Source organism: Coturnix japonica, chromosome 3 (genome assembly GCF_001577835.2).
Source record: "Coturnix japonica isolate 7356 chromosome 3, Coturnix japonica 2.1, whole genome shotgun sequence".
NCBI classification, from domain to species: domain Eukaryota; kingdom Metazoa; phylum Chordata; class Aves; order Galliformes; family Phasianidae; genus Coturnix; species Coturnix japonica.
Window position 1 is genome coordinate 89,722,656 of NC_029518.1, and position 19,404 is coordinate 89,742,059.

Sequence of the window (19,404 nt, forward strand, 5' to 3'; positions counted from 1 at the left end):
CAGCCAGCACAGCTCCACCAAGGGCAGATCCTTCCTGACCAACCTGGTGACCTTCTATGATGAAGTGTCTATATCAGTGGGGAAAGGAAGAGCAACTGTTGTTGCCTACCCAGACTTCTGCAGGGCCTTCCATATGGTCATACACCCCATTATTATCTCTGAATTGGGAGGTATGGACAGTACAGTGGATAAGGAATTGGCTGGAAGGTTGCAGGCAGAGAGGGTTGTGGTTGACGTTCTAGTGGAGGCTAGTGAAAACTGGTGTTCTCCAGGAACCTGTGCTCGAACCATTACTCTTTAACATCATAGTCAATGACATAATAACAGAATTAAGCATATTCTCAGCAAGTTAAATTCTCCCCTTCCTCACAGACAGGGAGAGAAGGAGAAATAGAAAAAAAAATGTACAGTTAAAAGTAAAATCTTTGGATTTTTCTATTACAGATTACATCAAAGCCTTCATGCCCATAGGAATGTATTTACTGATTCAGTCTGAAATGTATTGAACAAAGACAAAAATCTCAATGAGTGACTTGGACCCTGATCAAAATATTTTTTTATATTCGGTTTATGTCAGCCAGTGATTTTTGATTGAAGGAGAGTACTGTGCTTTAATCCAGAAAGTAGATAAGCATCACACACTCATTTTATCACTCCTTGCCTCCCCTGTTAAAGTTGGAAGTCACTGAAGGTACAGTAAAGTTCACACTCATTAGTGATACAAGTCAAGAGTTTGGCTTTACCTTAATGGATCACCTAGACATGCAGTCAATAACTAAATTTTAACTAATAGCTGTTGTCTTTGTTAGGTTGTATTTTGAGACTGACTCCAGGTCATTTCATAACAATATAACAAAAACTTTTTGCACGACTTCTGCCAGCTTTCAGCATGGTGTCAGAGTGCTTTACCATTTCCAGATGGGCACATAGCCATCTCCTCAGCTCTTAAAGTTAATTCTGACAAGAACTGCACATCAAATGTCTGAAATGACATCATTCATTGTTCAATATACTAATACAAAATGAAAAAGATGGTGATTTAGAGTAATATACAAAATGATTAACTGCAGTGACTCAAGAATGGATAGATCTCCAGTTTATGCATTGCTTTACATAAAATTTGATTTGTATGATTTATAAATTTTCAGTGCATTCTTGATAGAAAAGAACACCTGTGTCCTTTGATTGTAATATAACATAGTATGTTTAATAATCTCGGGATTATTTATACAATAGTAGCTGTGGGAAAGAAACTAATAAAAAACTTTCATGAGTAACCAGATGTTTTTCACATCATTTTAGGCGCCTAGCATGAGAACAGAGAGACTAAAGCTCTGATCTGATGTCTAACAGTAGCAAAATTTTGGAGAATAATCGACAATGGATTTTGAGACCATTACTGAGAATGCTGCATTTTAGGCATTAGTTCTCATGGGGGACTTAAGACACTCTGGTACTTGTTGGTAAAAGAGTACTGCCAGGTACACAGAGTCCTGGAGGTTCCTGCAGTGTGTGTGGAAGATAACTTTCTAACACAGTGACAGAGGTACCAACAAGCAGAGGTGTTCTGGTGTGCCTGGTTCTCACAAACAAGGAAGGACTGGTTGGGAATATATGACCATGAGATAATGCAGTCAAGGATCAAGAAAGTCTACAGAATGAAGAAAAGAGATCAGGTCTTAATTATATGTGTATGGAAACACCAGAGCTCACCTTTTTTTTCACTTTTCTTCTCTGAAGTGTCCGTATACCAGTGCATGCAGCATAGGGAACAAAGAGGAAGCATTAGAAATCTGTGTGTAGTCACAGGGTCATGATCTCATTGTGATCATGCAGACAATGTGGGACAGCTCAAGTGACTTGAATACTGTCAGGGATGGCTATGTATTTTCAAGGAAATATAGATCAGCAGTGTGAGGTGGTAGAGTGGTTTTTTAAGTGAGAGAACAGCTGGAATGTATTGAGCTCTGCCTAGAGATGAATAATAAACAAGTAGCAAGGGTTTACAGTGTGCTATATTTCTTTTACTTTACTCCAGAATAGGGCATTCTCTTTAACAACTTAGTGTTGAACCAGCAGCAAAGGATTTCAGAAATGATCCAAGCTGTTAATCTTTGAAAACAACTTGGTAAATCTGGCTTATCTCACTATTTTTATTTTGCTTCTAGGACTACCGTAAGTCAGAAATATAGCACAATATGTTGTTTCTGCCAACTGAAAGCTTTCAGGGGATGGAAACTGTTTGATTTCAGCAGACTGACCTCTAGAATTTTGGACCTTCAGATAAGTTCAGCTTTCTGACAGAGATGTAAAAGTAGTCTTGAGAGCTTTAGAACTCCTTTGAAAGAAAGCTGGAAGAAGGTTCAGCAGAGTATTTCCTCAAACAGTTCTGTTAAAGAGCCTCTGCAAGGATTCCCTCTTCTTTTACATGGTTCCTGCTTTTAATTTGAGCCTCTGGCACCTGACAATTGTTTGAACACTACTGTAATAGCAACACAGCTATGCCTGTGCCTGGCCACGGACCTGACAAATCTGAATCATGACTCTGACCAACAGAGCAGATTTCATGGCTTGAACTTAGCTGTGTCAGTTTGAACTTATCTGGTGATCATTAGACTTTTGGTCAATTAAGGTTGATAACATTAATTTTCTTTCTCAGATACTAAAGTATTGCCATTATCTATGATACCATTGTCTCTATCTTGTGACTTTTGACTCTGACTGAACTTTCTTTATGAGGAACAATGTTCTGGTCTCTCCCAGCTGGAAAGCATAGTTTGTCAGTATAAGTTCATGTTAGACATATGTGGTCTAAACCTGCATCTAGTGCCTTAGCCTAACAAAAATTTTGATTTGCTCTGATTGTTCTGTTAGTACCTGCTCTATTCTGTGCAGATGCCACACATCCTGGGAAATAGCCACATTTCAGCTCATTATTATATCACTGCAACAGAAAAAGTGCAGCCTGCTATGGAATAAATGTTTTGAAGACTATGATCATGAAGACAGGAAATTTTTCTAGTAATTTCCTCTTGTTGCAGCTAATCAGATTGCTCCTTTAATTTTCATGTGTGTCTCTATGGTACTCATCTGAGTGTTTCAGATATACTTCTGTACACAGAACAGAGCCGATGTGGTGAGGTATGTGTTCTGTTTTCACTGGAATATACTGAGCATAATCACATGATTATTTACAGATAAAAGGCTGGTTAGGAAGGAAGCTGGTAGGCTTGCTACTGACTTTCAGCCATTAGCATATGGCTCCTTATTAATCCATTCTCCACCAAAATTTCATTTAGGAGATAATTTAGTCCAGGGCTTGTTTTCTCAGCATTAAGTAATTGTTCAGTGTTTGAATTGATTGGTTACCATTTTGTTTGCTGCCATGTATCTGGAAGAGTTCCAGGAACAGAGAATCAAAGACATCACACTCTTATGAAGGTTGTAGAATGTTTGATCATCTGATAAGATTTCTATACAGGAATTTATTTCATTAATCACTGATTCTGTGATGAGCTGACATTATTATTTGCCCATAGGAATGTCTTTCATTAGAAAAATCTGTTTCTCCACATGAAGAGAAATGTGAAGATGAGAGAAGCGGATCAAGAAAATGCAAAATATCAATGAGAAAGCTGGTAATATTAATGTTAGTCAGCACTAGTGATATGTCTCTTAGGCTTTCCATATTGTTTTCTTCCTAATAAATGGTAGAAATCATTAATCTTTGTAAAACAAAATAAAATAAAATCATAATCTAATATGATTTGGATGGCTTGAAGGAAAAATTTATTGAGGACACTTGGATTGATTTGCTTTATCACTTCCAGTATCACTGAGTTTTCAGTAGTAAAACACTGGAAAGCACTGAAGAATTCCAAGTGTAATGAAGAACATTTTAAAAATAAATTTCATGAATTAAATTATGTTTTGCTTAAAGATCATGTAGAAAACATAAACACAATTATATATTTGAATAATTTACAGATATATCTTTCTGTTTTAGTTATAAATATAACTTTTTCTAGAAGTAACCCCACTGAAATAATTAAACAGTAACTCCACTGGAATAATTAAATAATAATAGTGACAATAACTTTAAGTGTGGCTGTCAGAAAATGGGAATGACTTGGAATATTCTATCATCAGACATATTAAGGACTTAAAATTCATTTATTTCCAGCAGATAGTAATGATTCATGAGAACCTACTAAAGGTTTGACTCTCTCCTGCCCTATCCAGAAATAATTAATTACTATTACAGCGGTAGTCCATCATATGAATTACTGCTTGGGGACTTGGGTAGGTTATTTGTTGGTTCATTGCATGATTCTAGTTCTGGAAGACGTCATTATGATCTACTATGTCTGTAAATATGAAAAAGGAAGAAAATTTTCAGAACTCATCATAGACCTCAATGCATTTTATTCTACAGTAGTATAACGGCATGTAAATAGACCTGAATACATCTGTCATGAGAATAGTTTTCACAGGTTCATTTCAGAATAGTAGCTTTTGTTATTGCTCACTTTTGATGCTGTTTCTTGATTCACAGGAACCATTAGCAAATTTTATTCTCAACAAACTGCAATTTTCTTAATACAGCTCTCACTTCATATTAGTAGAATTCATTGTTGTGTTGGTGTTTTCTTTGTAGTAAATGTATTTATAATATAAAGTCAACTTCTTTATTGGGAAAAAAAAATTCTCATCACAAAATTTTGAATTGGAATTTTCTATGCTTTAAATTTTGAATTTTGGCAATACTGTGTGAAAATAAGAAGGGTATGCTTTTGTGCTCCTGTACTGTGCAGCAGTCTCTAGTTCCTAGAATTAAATAATAAGTGATGTTTCTAACAGTAACAGTTCCAGAACTGACAATTTGAAGACAAACATTAAACTGCTGTACGATATGTTTTTTACAATAAAAATATAGAACACATGGAAGTACTACTGTCAAAGACCCGAGTGAACACATCAACTGCTTGTTCCCAATTTTTATCCATGAAAAGTTAATGACTGACTACACTGAAGTAATAAAAGTTTAACTTCTCCATAGCCCTCTACATAGAGTGCCAGCTCACTTTGCTCAGCAGCTCCTATTCTGTTTTTGGGCAGAATATCAGGAAACTGGGCAGTTCTGGATGACAGTAAATGTGTAATGGGCAAATTAGCATTTTCTGATGGAAAATTCTTCAATTGGAAATGACTTTTGACCAGCTCTCAATAAGTCTGCCTTAATTCCATGCCTGCTCACTGTATAGTAAAATTGATTTTACCTTTTCAATAACCTACCTGCAGTCAAGAGGCAATTAGAGCACACCATATTCTTCATTGCTTTTCAAATTGTGAATCCTACTATGGATCACTGAGAATATTGGCTAAGCCAGGGACAAACTATTATGAAGTGGTTTTCAGAAAGTAAGATTTGCTGGGATTGAAACTACAAATCCATTTTGACACAACTGAGAAGAGAATGACTTTTCACATTTTCTTCAGAAAGTGTATTTACCTACCAGTGATGACTGACACCCTGTTTCAAAATCTATGGTAAGTTTTTGTCTTCTATATGTATCCCTGCCCTGAAATACGAGACAAGTTTAATATTTCAGGTGAAGTAACATTTTCTATCTGTTGTGCTGGAGAAAATAGCAGTGTGAACATTTACTCTACTTGTACTTAACTGAGATGATTGCTAACTAGTCTGCTGAGCTTAATTGTGATCTACCTCATGAATTCTGAAAATGCACAGCTGGCAATTCTTTAATGTATTTGTCTTCCAGATGTTACAACAAGAAATACTTTCAAATATTGAGAGGAAGAATCTTCAGTCAATTTTACAGACTGTGAACCACCAAGTAGAAAAAACAGAAATCAGTAAATGGTCCTCAGAGAATCATCTTCTTAAGAAGAATACCCTGCTAGCACTTGAGTGTTAGAACAAACCAAAATGTTAGTTTTGTGTTAGGTTCCAACCAAAATGATGTTTTGTTGAGAAGGAAGCACATCATTGTGTTGCTATGTAGCCTTGTTTTAGTAAAAGTCTGACCATTCCATTCAGAATCCTTTGAAATTTGTAATCCTGATGTGTGCCTACCAGGTGTCTGCAGAAACTAATAAATTTTTATATACTAAGAATGAAAAACATAACTCTTCATTAGATCTTGAGGGAAAGAAAAAGTTTCATAAAAAGGAGCCTTCGCAAATAAATGGCCTGCTTTATTTCAATGTTGTGCACTTTGCTAACTGCTAAACAAATACTGAAAACAACCTAATTGCTCTTCTTTCGAAGTGTCACTTCTTGGTACACGTAAATGGGAAAAGGTTGTCATAAAAATTATCTTTCAGGGGTGAATGAAGCATGAAGATAACATTTTAAAGGTAGGTGTTTGAGCTGCAGTCTCATAATAAATCTCATCTATTACAAAATTCTGATTCTCTCATTAAAGTGTTTAGGTTAAAATTGAGGTACTAAAAGACCGGAGGTGTGGGAATAACTTATCACATAGGGAAAATGATGTGTTTCTTCTGTCATTTAAGATAAAAGACTGAACCCATAACACATTATGAATGTTATGTTTTTCACACTAAACTACCCATAGAAATCAACTACATGTTTACAATACATGGAGTGCAAGCACTGTGTATTGATAATAATATTCATATACACAAGCAGGGGGAGTACACTGCCCCCTAGCCAACAAGGATTTTGCAGAAAAAAAGTATGTTTCTGACTCAATGACTGTTACTTTTAAACACTGGGATGCATAAACAGCTATGAAACTATTTTGATCATAATTGCTTGAGCCATTCCAGAAAGTATACAGAGAAGGAAATTCTTTTTATGCCAAAATAAATATTTATTTGATATAGCAAAGACCAGATGTCAAAGCTCTGGTCAAGATAGGACAGATAGAGTAGTTTGGTGTGTGGTGGAGATTTCAGCTTTTTTTCTCCACTTTGCTCATTATACTTTGATCAGTATGGTAGGATAGAGGCATACAACTGTCATATTATTTTCTTACATGATATTCTTCTGTTCCTCACTATTGATTTCAGTGTTAATTTCAATTTTAATGTCCTGTAGGGAAGAGGATGTTATGCATGAGTATCTGGAGGTGCTTGAGTATGCACTGTAACAGTTAATACTAATTGAAGACAAAACTTCCAAGAACTTTCCCTGGATTCATAGTAATAGAAATGGAGGCTGGAAGCTGAGACTGTTATCTCTTTAATAGAGGATGAGATCATGCAATCTTAAAATGAGTTGTCTATGTGGTACACTATAGCTTGAAGAAATGAAGTCAGGTCATGTAAAATAATTCTTTAGTGTCATATATACACAAAACAAGCTATGCTAACAACTGGTAAATACAGTTTACTGTGGACTTACCCCAGCTGCTCACTTAATTCTCCCTCCCTCAGCAGTCTGGGGGAGAAAAAGAGAGTTAGCAGTTTTAAATCACATGCCAGATACCGTTATGGGCAAAAAAAAAGAGTCAGTTTGGAGAATTCAATTTAATTTAATTTAAATTATCATTAATAAATACTGGGAAACATAAAAAGATGATCATTTTAAATACCCAAGCTCCTCCTTTTCCATATGCACTGCATTCCAGACACCTCACATATTTCCTTGCTGTCTCTTGCTCAGCCCCTCCAATAAAACAGTGGGTGGCCCAGAGGCCTGAGATTACAGCCCACTACTTCATTTATCCACATTACCCCCACTCCACCTTTTTATTTTTTATTTTTTTTCCCAGTTCTTTCTTAACTATGTTTTCACAAAGATGCCGCAGACTTTTGTGGATGGGCTCAGCTGTGCTCTACTCAGGGTCTGCCATCAAGCCAGCTGGATCCAAGTCCAATATGGGGCAATCCCTGGTCTCTTATCACAGGCCCTTACCACATAAGTTATTCTAATTTATTATTTTCAAGGCTCTTCATGGAAAGAATAGGAATAAATATCAAACTGTAAGTTCTAGGGGTTTAAGATGTATGAGAGAGTAAACAAAATATTCAAGAAGTTAAACAAAACAAACAAACAAACAAACAAAGGCAGTCAGTATCTGTGGAATAAACATTTTATCCAGTTCCTTGGTGTTTTTTTAAGTTCTAGCCTATACGTGGCCCATGACAATAAACTTGATTTTGGAAGACCTATTTCTGTAATGCAACTATATCTCTGCTTCATCTACTTGTTAACTGTCAAAAATAAAAACAAACAAACAAACAAACAAACAAAATCAAGGTAGCTGGAATCATTTTATTAAACCATTAAACATCTGAGTGTGTAAAATTTGTGAAAGTGGATTTTTCCTTATCACATTTGTAAAGAATACACTATACATTATGATATTTATCCATTAGCATATTTAGCCATGAAATTGTTTGGTGTGGTTATATTAAGCTAACAAGCAAATAACCAGAATGACAGATTTAGGGATTTTATGTTATTTATCGTAGGAAAATTGTACATCTTAATCTGAAATGCTGACAGATCTGAGAACAGTAATAAACTTATTGAATGCTTTTGCTTCATTAGTTAGAAAGATGAAAGAAAACATATTTCCTCTCATTTGTAGTTCTGTTACTCTGAAATCAACAGAAAATAGAGAACAAAATGTGTTTGCTCATTCAAGAAATAAGCTTCATTCTTCAAGACTGAACAAATATAGACAAAATATCTTCTCAAAAACTGAAATTGGTAATAGTTTTCTGAAATTAAGTAGCAATTTCATTTTAATAACAAATATGTCAGGTTCTGTTGATTTGAAAAAATGTGGCGTTTCTCTTCAGGAAGATGTGTAAATTTCAAGCTGATCCCAATGAGAATTTTTTTACCATCTTGACATTTACTTGGTCTGAAATTTGATTCTACATTTCTTTGGTCAAAGCAAAGAAGACTGAATTTGTTTGTGAAGAGTACAGTACAGGGTCCAGAAAAACCCAATGTTTAATTCAGGAATGAATAAACATGTTTCTGGGTCCCTTATTGAAGAAATTTTAGAGGAAAATGCTATTTGAATGTTTATTTTTATTGGAGTTTTAAATTCAATTCATACGATTATGATTTGAGTATTTTGAGTTCACTCAAACCAAGATAAATTTTAGAGATGAGTTTTAGGGTCTTTTATATCACATATTGCTGGATAGGCCCTTTTACTAAACTACTTAATTTTTTTGTCTGAGGCACCTTGGATGGTTTTTGGTATGGTCTTAACACAACCTATTGGATATTTTAAATTATTTAACCAGCTAAAAGTGGTTTTGCACTCCAGAATTGCAACAGCATAAAGTGTAAAGGAAGGTACTGAACAGCATGTTGGCAGAGCATCTGAAACAAGTTTATTGCATAAAAATAATAACTTTTTCAACAGAAATTGCTATGACAGTTGCTTCTTTCACTTGGAAAAAAAATACGTATATACATGACGGCAAAACCTATGTTACTGAACGGGCTTGAGAATTTCTTGGTAAAAGAATTAGTTTAGTTCAAGTCCTTGCAATAATTCTAGACTCAATATTGACAAAGTAATTATGTGTATTAAAAATAAATAATAAAATAAATCATCTTGATCAAATTACTTTCTACAAAATAACTTAGAATCCTCATAGGGATTGCTATACAGATAAATAGTTATTATATATTGATATAATTTTGCATTATTATTCATATGTATTAAGGTGATTTTATTTTAACAGGGGTAAAACTTCAGGTAAGCCTTTCTTGCAAGAATATTTTATGTTTGCTACTCAGTTCTTACTGTCTGTTGAGTTATGAACATTCATTAGTACTTTAAAAATTTTATAATATTCCAACTTATTATAAAGGATCCTGAATGATTAAGGTTACTTTTTTAAGGATAGGGATTTCAATTTGACATTATCTAGCTTAACACTAGGACTTGAGCTGAAGGAGCTAAGTTAACGACCCACTGGCATTTACTACCTCAATTGGAATAATAAGCTTAATGAGAAGACAGCTGAATCATCTATCTTTTCTCTTTACATATGAAATGGCCCATGGTTATTATAAGCCTAACATAAGCATATTGGCCTTAATATTTGAGAAGTCAAATTGACAAAGACTAATGCTAACATATTGTTTATGTTTAATACAATAGAAAGTTTTAACTGGGAGGGGTATAACTCCAAAAGAGCATATATATTATAAAGTATGAGTATAGATATAGTATGGTGTATAGATCTCCAACAGATCTATACTTCATATTGTTCACAAAGATTAAAAACAAACAAACAAACAAAACCCAAAACAAAATAAAACAAACAAACAACAACAACAATGAAAACAAAACCAGAAAAGAAAAAGCAAACAAAAGAAAAACAAGAATTTAAGCCACCAACTGAAAGTCTCTAAACTTTACCTGGAGAAGAAACTGCTGCTGAATGATATCAGAATGACTCTACTATTTATTTGATGTCATAGATCTTTCCAATCTCACAAGTCTGAAGTTTATCTATCAATCTTTCATCCTTAATAAATCTGGGATTTTAAAGAATCTATACAGTAAAAAACAGTCACATCAACCTGTTTTACTGTACACCTCAGGTTAATTAAAAGCAGCTCATGAAGAAATGATGTACAGTTCCCACCTCTATCTGTTCTCAGTCAAGGAGTTGACTTTCATTTGGCCTGGATTCAGCAAGCTGAACTTCTAGAAGTTGAGAAATACTTGTGATCCTGATGAATAAATTATACTGTTTTTCTACTCATGATACTGGTCATGCTTTGTATATTAGTTTACATGAAGGCCTTTGCAAATAAATGAAAATAAATAATCATGTATTTTCTGCAGGGTAATGTCAAAGTGGAATGTAGAACAATTTGCTCCTGTTATTTTTATACTGACAGCAATTAACCCATTTCCACCTGACAAGCAACCAAAACACCTGTAAATTCTATGCATTTTTATTATGTACATCAGTCTGCAAATAGTTGCATTTATGCACACTAACAGGTACTCGTGATAGGTAATTATCCAGGAAAGGTCATGTTCTTGGATAAAGAAAATGAAAACTGAACAATTTAATATGGTTTGGATTTTAAATAGTATTACTGCTGATTATGTTATTGTGACAATTACATTTAATTTCATTGTAGAAATACAATAAGCAGGAAAAAGTTGAAACACTTAGAAAAATCAAGAAAGAAAAGTGCTTAATGGCTCACACTCCAAAAATGACAATTTCACTCATTTTCTTCAGCCTGGCAATACTTTACATATCCTCTATCATAGTCTTTATGATGAGAACTCCATTTTTTCTTATGCAGGAAGAAACAGGTTAGTTTTTAAATACTATAGAAAAGTGGACAGCTGTCTTTAGCAATGACAGGAGGAAGAATAACAAAGATTTGTAACTTTTTATTTTGGGGGTTTGGATAATTTAATGGAGAAGTATAGAAAATCATCGTGTAAATAACGCAAATCTGTTCCAGGATGACAGAAACACTACAATCTTGAAAATCTCCAGGGATGGGGCAGTAACCACACCACTGAGCAATCTGTTCAAGTGCCTCACCACCCTCACTGTAAAAGACTTTTTCATTCCACAGGCCATGTGATTGGCTGTCACACAAATAAGAAATAAAGAATCAGTAAGACAATTAAGAAATTACTGGGATTGGCTTATTTTAAAGCAAAGCAATTATTCTGTAGAATTTGAATTAATTATTGCTGAAGTAATTAGCTCTCCTCTCAGATCATGATAAACTCTACTGCGACAAAAATTTTATGAGATTAAGAATGAAAAATCTCAAAAGTGATATGAGGTACTAAACATGTATAACACAATGGAGAACTGATAATTTTAGAATAATGATGGAACACTGAAGAACAGAAAGGTATACAGTTCTGTACTTTGTTTAATTGTAAATGACATTCAAGGGGTTAGAGATGAAACAGAACCACTTCTATTTCAGTAGACTATTCCAGTGTTTAAATAATGATAATTATATTATTAATAATAATTTACTAGGTTCTTTTATTATACTCTTTCCTAATGCAATAACTTTGTATGCATTTCATTTACAAAGCAAAATATACTGATAGCCTGTTAAAATAATTGTTGCTTTGTTTTTCTTTAGCTCACATTTACCTATGCTGGTAGTAAGAAAGGGAAGTCAAAGTAAACATAAACTTACCAGGTCATTTGTGATTTACATTTGTATTTCTTAATACAAACTGTTAGGTCTTAGCTTAGAAATTCATTAACTTGAAACAATGAGTCATTTCAAGTTAAGTGAAATTAAGTTTACTAATCTGAATATGTTGTTACTATTTTCAGTTAAATTGCTTAAACTTCATAATTAATCAGAAAATATACTACCATGTATGGTGATCTTGTGTTGCCAGTATGAATAAATATTCAACAAAAGAGAAAATGAAACCCCAGTAATTTTGGAAAACTATATGAGGACTGCTCTGTAAGTAATGCTGACTATTCTATTTTATTGGCCTACAGCATCGGAGGGAGATGTCAGTATGGTAGTAAAGGTTGAACCTTTCTGACAGTATGGCATTACATTTTGTTGCCAGGCAACAGATGGCAGCAGAGGAGCAGTCTGATAAACTAGCATCTTACATGGAAGTGCACTTGAAGCAAAGGCGTCACTGAATTCCTCCATGTGGAAAAAATGGCACAGATTGACATTCACTGATGCTTTTTGAACATTTATAGAGACCAAACAGTGGATGTTAGTACAGAGAGGTGGTGGGAGATGTACTTCAGCAGTGGTGACAGTGATGTGAAAGATAAGGAATGTTCTGGATGGGCATGCAGGTTTTTACAAGCAAGGCATCACTTCATCACCTGTGAAGACGTGTAGCACTGGTGGTGATTATGTTTTAAATAATGATTCATAGCTGAGAATTTTTTCCATCAGTGTTACTGTATCTTTTGTATTTTCCACAGAAATAAATACAAGGCATCACTTTTAGAGCAACCTACATAATTGCTGGTCTAAAAAGATGTCCACTGAAACAAGGCTAGGACATACAGTGCTTGTTCTCAATATTTTAAAATTTATGCATATATATATGTGTGCGTGTGTGTATATATATATATATGTATACAATGTATATATGTTAATAGAGTTATTGTCCAGTTTTTTAATCCTCGCTATTTATTATTCTTAGTAAAAAATTCATAAGATGTATATTTATCTACTTGTTAAAAACACCTGCAGTTCTGAGTAGATTAACATCTCTCTCTTCAGTGTCATCAACTAAATAAAAGATTTCCAAAAGCTGTTATTACATTTTCCTTACGCTAAATGTTATGTCAGTATCATGACTGTGCACCACAGTGTATGTTTTGAAAATTACTTTATGTAGTGGCTAATTACATCAATAGGAACATAACTGACTATAAATGTTACAAAATTTAATAGACAAAAAAGAAGTAGACTTTATTACATTATTTTTCCTTAATGGCTCAGTGATGTTAAATGTTACTGTAGAGACAACAAACCTTTTACTCAATGAAGAAAATGACATTCATAATAATACTAGTTTGATTCTTCTAAATGAGAGCCATTAAAAGAAATATATTTTAACATCATCGTGTTGAAAAATAATCCTCAAGGAGACAAGCTGAATATCGACTAGAATTTTGTGTAAACACTAATTAAAGCTCTTTCATATCTCTTCACACACATTTTATTATATTTTTTTCTTTCTCTGTACATTAGATGGATGTAGATATATTTAGATTACTTGAATTCTAACCTTCCTCACCAGGTAGTGAACACGGTAGGAAAGGAGTCAAAGGTTATGCAGTAGATTCACTAGCAAGCTAAGAAATAATTTCAGAGGAATATAATCTTATCAGATTATATATATCTTATCTATTATCTATTATAATATTATTATATTATATTATCTATAATATCTTATATTTTACTATTGGTTTATTGCAGAGTACTGGTCCATTTGGCATATAGCCATTTATCTGATCCAAATTAGGAAAGGGACAGGAGATACATCTAGATCTGAGGGTGGGTGTCTGAGACTGGTGAGGAATGTATAGTCTCAGATCTACACAAAAAAATTGAAGCACTCTGTGGACAGTTTTACATTTGAAAGCATTTCTTTGGAGCTGCTTGCTTTTGAATGGGAAGGCCCAGGAATGTTTTCTGGCTGAAGATTTACCTGGGGGTGTTACCAGCTTGGTAGGAAGACTGGGATTGACCTCTACAATCACCTGTATCCTGTGAAAGACACTCCCTGCTTTCTCTTATCGCTGCTGATTTAAATTTACAAAGCCTGGAAGATGGGAACAAAAGAACTCCTGCTGAGATCCTCAAAGACAGAAGCTATCATTACAAAAGAGCAGGCTTGACCTCTCTGGACTATGAGTATGCACGTTATTAGTCGTCAGCTTACTGCCACAGCCTTAGACAACCTGCCACTACTGAGGATCAGCACCACTAAGATATTGCTGAATTGAGGAGCGAACAACTTCTACACTGTATTTCTATATCTGTCTGTTCATCTCTCTTGTCTTGCTTTCTATCTTTTTTTCTTCTTTTATTCTTTTACTCTTTGTAGTAGCTGTTGCCTAATATTGTCTTACCTGTAATGCTTATTAATTGTTATTAGCAAATTAGCCAATTTTACCTCTGAGTTTTAACTGCTGTTAACAAAGCTCCCAATAAATTGTTATTATTCTGTCTTGAATGACCCTATCGCTGTAGTGACCCCTGCTGACTAGAGAAGGCATGACTCAGAAGTATAAACAAAGTTTCACCCTCCTGGAAACCCCATGAGTGCAACGAGATAGGGATGGAGCAAGTACAGTATTCTTTCCTTTACCCCTGAGGACCATAAACTAATGAAATGAAAAATGTAGCCCATATAGATCATAGTCTGCTGTCCAAAATCGAACGGCCTAAAATTCTGTCGTCTCCAGGACCAAACAACCACGACAGACAAGCACGCAAGGGCAGAGTCAGATAGTCTTATTTCCCACACAACATAGATTACTGTAAATGTTGATAAACAGTATATTTCATCATTAAGCTCTTACGTTTATTCACTAATAATTTAATAGATGTGTTTTCTCTATTTGTAGCCAGTGATTCTCACAAACAATACATGCTCAAGGTTTTTGTTTCCCAGGTCCTCGGTTTATCCCAACACGGAGTTGTTCTGAGACTAAAGCTGTTATATCTAAAGACCAACTCTGTCAGAATACCATTCACTTTATTTGGCTGTGTCCCTGACAGCAATTTTAAATATCTTCAATCATCATATACTTTTCTTAATAGCCTCTGCCTTTGTTGTGGTATAACCTGGCTGGCACCACAAAACCATTTCTTTTCCCCTCCCCAGAGGAAGATGGAAAGAATCAGAAAGAAACTGGAACTTGTCAGTTGAGATAAAAAACTATTTACTAAAACAAAACAAAATAAAACAGAATGATAGGAATATATGTATTTGCATTGTACACACACATCTTCATCATGAAATTATTTGCCACCTGACATCAAGCTAAGAATACAATTGTTTCTGACTGACATGCTTCTAGGAACACATCTCACCACCCAGTCAGTCCCTGAGTAGCAGCCAGACCCTGTCTAATGCTTCACAGCTTTGTAGCCTTTCTTATGATGTGACATGATATGGAATAACCCCTTGCCTAATTCAGGCCATCTTTCCTAGCTCTGCCCTGCTTTCTGCTGCCTCTCAATAATGGTGGCTCATCCTCATGTGGTTGCACAGTCCCGGGTGCAGAGTCATCACTCAGCAACAACCAGAACAGCTGAAACCAGGACAGCTTGATGAACAAGTGGGCTATTAACTACATGCATTTGCCTTGATTGTTACAAGGAAGTTAAATGGAAACACCTGAGTTTGTACCAGGCTTTCCACACTATCTATAGTGCTGTGACTCCATTTCTGAATACAATGCAGCCATTTTGCAGTCTTTGTGGATTTCTTGAGTTAGGTATAGAATTGCAGCTGTCCTTCTTACACTTTCTCTGTACTAAAAAGATCTCTTTCTTTCTGGTAATATTCTTTATGTATCAGCTCTTTTTTCATGGTCATGAAATTGGAAGAAAATGTGATGATGAAATATTTTCTTTTAAAAGATTGAATTTAAGCTGTATCGACATTTATAGGTGTATATGGTATTTATTCTTTAGTCCCAAATACAAAATTATATTAAGCTATAATAATTAAGCTATATTACTGTTATGTGAAATATTTGTAATGTTCACCCGAGATCATAATCCTTCACTGACTTTGATATATTTATTGCATTCAACAGATCTGTTGATCTCCTTATAATATGCCTGATACGCTGCAATAAAAAATTAAGTTCATACATGAAGATGTAACTGAATGTAAGGTTAGACACAGCATGCCATAAGAACATGAATAACACAACCTTCATGACCCCTTCATCATTTCTTGAAAACTGTTATTTCTTCTTTGAATTAAACCAAATCAAAACTCAAGATTTAAGAAAAACTCCACAAGTGGGGAGAGAAAGGAGATTTATTTAGTCCAAACAAGCATATAAATAATAGTGCTTTTTTCCAAAAATTAGAAATAGGACAACAACAACAAATTAATAAATACCTCACTCTATTTTCTCTCAATCAAAAATTTAAACAGTTAACAAACAAACAAAAACAATTGAAATTCAATTCTGCAAATTGGCTAACATTAATTTGGAAGTTGGAAGAAGTATACAAATGGTGTCTTTATAAAAAACTTCAGCATTAGCTACCGAACACATTTAGAATAAAGAAACACAAGACTAAAATTTTTTTGTCTTAAATCATTTCAGTGGAAGGAAATTGATAAAAATTTTCACCTATTTCAAGATTAAAGAAAAAACTCACTGATTTTGTAGTTTTCACGTCATCATGCAGGTCATGTTAATAAAAGACAATTGTTTCATCAATATTGCCCCCAAAATATGAACAAATGTCTGAACAGAATTAATAATACAATCAATTCCTTTTTAAAAGAAAAAAAAAAGAAATGAATTTTCCAATTCAATATTTCTCTCCTGCTCTTAGGTTTTTGAGTTTTACAGTTAATCTTATTAGTGCTTCATTGTTGTTTGTTCAAAAGTGGTCAGCAATGAATCTTCTATAGGATCTGGAGGTTCCTTCTAGCCCCTGCAATTTTATGATTCTGTGAAAGAAATGCTCCTGAATTCAGAACAAATTACAAACTGATTTTAAATATTACATTATATAAAAAATAAAATAAAATAAAATAAAATAAAATAAAATAAAATAAAATAAAATAATAAAAAATAAGTCAGCAATTACGGACCCAAAAGACTACATTGTTATTAGGTGGCTGTGTATTCACTTAGAATAGAATTCTGTATTTTCAGTCTTTCTTAAAAAGATTAGGATTGTTCACTTTTATTTGAAAGTGTTTAGATGTTGGATAATTTTGTTTGTTTATTTGTTTGTTTTCCCCCTATTCCTGATTTTCAGCTTTTTTCTTCCTTTCACACAACCGTGCTCTCTGGCATGGTTTACAGCATTACTTACTGCATTCTACAGTATGTATGAATACATCATAAAAGCAAGCCCAATTTATTGCAGATCACGTCAAGTTCAATTCGAGTATAATTAATCCCTGTAAAGGGGGCTACTGCTGAACTCGAGATAGTTTTCCCATACTTCACCCCTTCAAAATACAGAAAGAAAAAAAATGGTTTTAAACATGGAATTAAAAATGAGCCTTTAACTTAGAACCCTTTAAGAAACAGTCACCTTTTTTGATAATTTCAGGTTCCTTTCCAAGTCTGTGTTTCTAGAAATACAGAAGTGTTTCCTAGCTATTCTGACAGGACACTGTGTAAGAGCTGTCTCAAATTACTTTTCCTGTTCCTAACTCTTATACAAACTTATGTGACCTTCATGTTTCCTACTATACCCACAAGTTAATCTTTGCTTTTCCTTAATTTTCTCTACTTTCAATAATATATTTTCTTTTTTTCAGTGTATGACCAGTTTCTGCATCCCTTCAATATTCCTAATCCATTTTTAATTTCCTTATTATCTCTACCTTTCTCTTTCCTTAAAATATGTCTAAAACAGCAGATGGGAGAATGCAACTATTTCACCTGTTAGACTTGATGGAACAATAAAAAACAGGAGTCTGCCTTCCTAAGAAAACCATATCATTCAGATGCATCTTGACAGAGAGCAGCTACGGTTTTGTGGTATGCAGCAGTATTAGCATCCATTTCAATAATAGTTAAACTTAACAATGTACTGGAAGTATAAACTGTAGAGAAAAATATACTCCTGAGCCTGACAATTCTGTAAAAAATGTTTCCAAAATCAAAATAAACACCTCAGGTAACATTCCTGCTATGACTTTTTTGATTTTATTGATTTGCTAGTTTTGTTTGTTAGTTTGTCTCATTTTCGTGCTTACTAAACCTTTTATTTATATCCATGCAAACTGAAAGCTATTAAAGTGAACTGTGAGTATCTCACTTATTCCATGATCTTAGTCAGTGCTCACATAAAAATAATGTTTCATATGGATTTTGAAGTGCACTTTCAGAAAGGCACAAATTAGTCTTGTTGACTTTTCTAAATTGCTACATTATATAATGTGTTAATTATAAGGATCATGTTACAAATATATTACTGTTAAGGAAGAACTTTTCTTTTTGATCCAAAACAACAAAATTATTATTGTCTGTGGATTTTAGGTTGGATGTCAGGGGGAAGTTCTTTACTAGGAGAGTGGGGAGGTCCTGGAACAGGCTGCCCAGGGAGGTTGTGGATGCCCCATCCCTGGAGGTGTTCGAGGCCAGGTTGGATGGGACCCTGGGCAACCTGATCTAGTATATGTGGAAGTTTGGTGGCTCTGCCAGGCAGGGGGGCTGGAGCTTCATGATCTTTGAGGTCTCTTCCAACCTGGGTCAGTCTGTGATTCTGTGATTTTGTAAACAAAACTATTATGTAGTATCTCATATGAGCAGAAGATAAATTTGCATTTGAATGGGATAAGTTATCATTGTCTAGAATGAGGACCAGATGAGCTGCAGTGACATCAAATTCTAAAGCTTGAATCTATAATACCACAACAGCATGAAATTACTGCAATTCTAAAAGGATACACTAACTACAAATTTTAATAAATACATACCACTGTGCTTAAAAGAAACAAACAAAATAATAATAATTAGTTTAATTGCTTGTCCTAGGCCATCAAAGCAGTTCCAAAACTTTTTCCAAGACTAAAAATTAAAATCTATCAATTTTTATAATATACATATATATATCAGTGAACACAAATGCTACAAGTCTGAAGACAACAGCTACTAAAAAGGATGATATTCAGCATTTAAAGAGCTTTGATTAACTTTTCACCTGTTTTACAGCTTTGA